Raw genomic sequence first — 4,888 nt, forward strand, 5'->3', positions numbered from 1 at the left:
CGACATTGAAATAGAAAAAGAACAAGAAACAGGTCTGGGCATAAGAGAAGAACCAGAGGCACCAAAGATGCCATGGAATGTTTATGTCAAATTCATAGCTCAATTGATGCTTAGAACACATTATGATATCTTACTAAATCCTGAAGACTTCAGTCCAGAAACCGTAGCTGCAACCAGGAGGGCTCAAGAGGAGCAAAGAAAAGAACATTGGGAGAAAAGACAACTCTTGCTAACAGACAAACCTGAACCTATTATAGATGAAGTTTGTGAAGAAGATGATCATAAGTCAGATAAGTTGAATGATGAAGAATATGAGACCTCTGAGTTAGTTGATGAAGAAATTATACTGGAAAGACCAGAAGTGGAAATAAATCAACAGAACACTCCCACTCAATCTCAATTACACTTGAAACGAAAAGATACATCTGATACAGAAACACCCAAGTCCAAGAGACAAAAATCAGTGAAGAAGATGATATACAAAATAAGGAAAGACAAATTAGAAGAAAGAAAGAGAACTCAATCTGAAAGACATGAAGAACCAATGATTGAGGCTCTTCATAATCTTGAAGAAGTAATTGACTTAGAAGAGGAGAATGAAGATAAGGAGGGGTCAAAGGAGGATGAAAACGAAAATGAACACAGATACTATCTGATCAGCCTGAACTATGATCTTAAGTATCTTCAAAGACTAACAAAAGAAGACATAGCCAGAGAAGGTGAAGGGTGGAGGATGAGGAAGTCTAGAAGAGAAGCTTTGATTAAAGCCAGTCACAAGCCTGAATTCCTAAACTTGAAATCCTTTGATTCAATAGACAGACTTTACAAAAATACTCTTGTAAGTGAAGTTTCAGACTATGTGAAGAAGATATCAAGAAAGAAGAATGAAGGGGAGAAAGTGTTAAAGGAGTCAGATAGTAGCAAGAAGAGAACTGAAAAGAAAGCAAGTGATGAAGCAGAGTATGAATCTTTGAAAGCCAAACACAATGATATAAAATTTCTTCAATTGTATGGATACAGCTATGACTTTTTGATTAATCTTTCTCTTGAAGAACTGAAAAGAAAAATCCATCTTGTAAAAGAGTCTTACAAAGACAAGAAAAGTCAGGAAGCATATGAAAGAGACAAGAGCTAAGGATGAGATTAGCAAGAGAAAGAGAAGAGGCTAAGAAGAAGGAAAAAGAAGTGAAAAGATGGTTTGAGGATCTTCAAAGAATAGAAGTACTGAAGAAGATTGTCATGGGGAAAGGAATGACAGAGGAACAGTTTCAAAACATGCCTCATGAACAATTAATGGAAATATACAATAGAGAGCAGAAACTGTACTTAGAGACACAAAGAAAATTGTAGGAAGCAAAGCAGAGAGCCGAAGAAGAAGTTCGAGCAGAGATGATGAGTGCCCTACATAAAAAGGGAGCAAAAATGTCAAGGCTAATTGTACAAACAGATGAGACAATAAGGAAGTGGTATGAAGAGGCTGGGCTGCATCAAACAAAGACAAACACACAAGGAAACTCGAGCAGAACCCCAAGGTCTGAGGTTGTGAGGCCTGAGCCACCAAGGAACTTAAACTTGCCCACACATCTCTTCTTCGATAAAAGATCAATGACCTTGAGGGTTATAACTGAGGATTAAGAAGAAACTCTCATCATCTTCAGAGATGATTTGAGAAATTTTACAAGAGCCCAATTGACAAAGATGGCTGAGTTGACATTACATGACAATCAAATCAGGAGTCAGCCATCTAGTCAACCAAGGAATGAATTATCAAAGTTCCTTAAAGATCAATCACAAAATGGATTCCCATTTTTGAATCAAAAGAAAAGAGAGATAAGAAGTCAAGCAGAGAGAGATAAAAGAAACAAAAGTCAATGAAGTTCACAAACTAGAGCTCTCTCTGTTTGAAGATAAAAGAAGGAAATCCCAAGTAAGCACCTCACTTGGAAAAAGGAAAACGTTGAAGGAGTGCTTAGCTATGAGGGAAGAGATGAGAGAACCAAACTCATTGGTTCAGATTAATGGAAGAATAACATTTATCTCATATAATCAGCATAATGATTCTATCTCATTGAGGAATGCAACAGGTATACCTATTGTAGTGATTAGACATGATGAGGATCTTCAATTCATGCATCCTCAAGATCTCCAAGACTTGATTGATGCCGAATTTCCAATGGACGCCTCCGATGCCGTGGAACTCGACATGATCAAACAAAGGGCTGCTCTCGTCAAAGGAATGAAGGAAAGATTTGACAAAAGGAGCAGGAGGAGGAGATAGCAGAACGGAGCTCAATGATGATTGATTTTATTTCTGTGCATCTTTGTAATTTTGTTTAACTTGTGTTTTTGATGTAAAAAATTTACCGTGTAATGCCCAAGAGGCAACATATTCTTAAATGATATATCCTTGATGTCTGATACATGTGTAACTCTATGAAGGTATCTTTTGGTGCATCTGAGCTTGTTCCAATCTAGGGGGAGATTGTTGGGTCGGATTTTGATGTAAAAAATTTGAATCTTCTCAACCTCCTCAGAAAACGGCTAAGTATGGACTTCGAGCAAGCATAGACGATCGAGCATGGTTTTACTACTTCGAGCAAGGTCTTCAGAACCTTAAATGGTTGATTCTTCTAAGTGTTAAGGCTTCGAGCAAGCTACACTTCAACGAGCAAGAGTATTCTTCTATCGAGCATGGATTGCCAATCGAGCAAACAGCTTGATCATACAAGTTTTAACCAAGTGTTACGTGATGATCGAGCACATGGAGACAAGCATGGATGCAATAAGAAGATGTCACGTGATCAAAGCAAGGACTTCAAGCACAGTTTAGTTCCCGAGCAAGATTTATATCCGAGCATGATGAAGATTGTTGAATAAGTATAACTGAAGACATCAAGAAGAATGAGCTTGCTCGATGGACTAGTTTAAGCAAAGCATGGACCAGTCAAGAAGGATGAAGTCTGCTGGAAGGGAATATCTTCACTGAAGATATTCTAAGTAAAGTATGCTCGAGGACACTCATCGAGCATACCTAGCATAGTGAGTTTGCTCGAGCAAGATTGTTACCTTGCTCGAGGACTCAACACTTGTATTATTTTGTATTTCATTGTGTAATGATTAGGAGCTTCTAGAAGGAATGTCAAGGTCTATAAATAGGGTCCTAGGTTTCCATTTAGGACACGGATTTGGATAAGGTTGGTACACACGGAATACGAGAAACATTCCAAAGAATATTCTAGTTGTTTCCTCGTACAGCCGCCGCCGCCGTCACACGAAACCCTAGACATTCTTTCCACTGTTCCATTAATGATATATTAAATACAGTGAATCTTTGTCTTTGAATGTTCTTTTATTGATCATCTATTATTGTGTAGTTTTTGCTATATTTTGCGCCTTCATTCCCACTCGTTGGATATCCTGATTTCGCCGGGATATTCAACAAGCCTTTGGGTAATCGAGTCATTGTGTTCTTGTCAACCTTTTCGAAGGTTTCACCCAACTCCCGGTCCTGACAGGTTTTGTCGATCCACAACATCCTAACAAAGTATGCAAGTTAAAGAAATCAATCTATGGATTGAAACAAGCATCTAGAAGTTGGAATCACCGTTTTGATGAAGAAGTTAAGAAATTTGGATTCATCAAGAATGGTGATGAAGCTTGTGTGTATAAGAAAGCTAGTGGGAGCATCATTACCTTCTTAGTATTGTATGTTGATGACATACTACTATTTGGGAATAACATTCCAACCATGGAGGTGTAAAAGCATGGCTTGGAAGTTGTTTTTCAATCAAGGATCTTGGTGAAGCCGCCTATATTTTGGGAATAAAGATCTATAAGGATATATCGAGGCGGTTGATAGGTTTAAATTAAAGTGCATACATTGACAAAATCTTGAAAATATTCAAGATGGAGAACTCTAAGAGAGGTTTGGTACCTATCCAAAGAGGAACGATAATGAGTACATCTCAATGTCCAACCTCAAAGGATGAGCAAGAGAAAATGAATGGAATCCCATACGCATCGGCTATTGGATCCATCATGTATGCAATGGTATGCACTAGACCGGATGTGTCATGCCCTTTAAGCATGACAAGTAGATTCCAACATAATCCAGGAAGTAGCCGTTGGATAGCGGTTAAGAGTATATTGAAATACCTTAGAAGGACTAAGGACATGTTTCTATTATACAGTTTGGGTGAGGAGGAAATCGTTGTAAAGGGTTACATGGATGCGAGTTTCCAAACCGATCGAGATGATTCTCGATCACAATCGGGATATGTTTTCTTTATGAATGGTGGAGCAGTCTCTTGGAAGAGCTCGAAACAAGATGTGGTAGCTTTGTCCACCACAGAATCGGAATACATCGCCGCCTCATTGGCAGCTCAAGAAGCTGCATGGATTAGGAAATTCATTGCCGACCTAGGGGGTGGTCCGTACCATTCAGGACCCTCTAGAAATCTTTTGTGACAACGAGGGTGCGATTGCTCAAATCAAGGAACCTCGTGCACATCAAAAGACGAGGCACATTGAGCGGTGGTTCAACTACATAAGGGATGAAGTTGAAAAGGGAAAGATATGTATTCACAAAGTTTACACCGATCAAAACATTGCGGATCCACTCACTAAGCTCCTTGAAAGGCCAAAGCATGAAGGTCATACTTGTGCCTTAGGACTTCGATATTCTAGTGATTGGATATGATCGAATTTTGTATTTGGATATCGGAACAATTGTTATTTTGACTCATTCATATGATTATGGTTTATGATTATGACATTTTGAGTTATGTTCCATTTTAGCATGTTTAAATCCATGAATAAGTTACTTATTCTAAATGTCAGTAGTCGCTCATATTTGTGTGAGCAAATATGAAGGTAAGACTATTATGAA

This window comes from Bidens hawaiensis, unplaced genomic scaffold, assembly GCF_021521415.1.
Source record: "Bidens hawaiensis isolate Kalapana, Puna unplaced genomic scaffold, B.hawaiensis_p1.1 tig00005013_1, whole genome shotgun sequence".
Lineage (NCBI taxonomy): Eukaryota > Viridiplantae > Streptophyta > Magnoliopsida > Asterales > Asteraceae > Bidens > Bidens hawaiensis.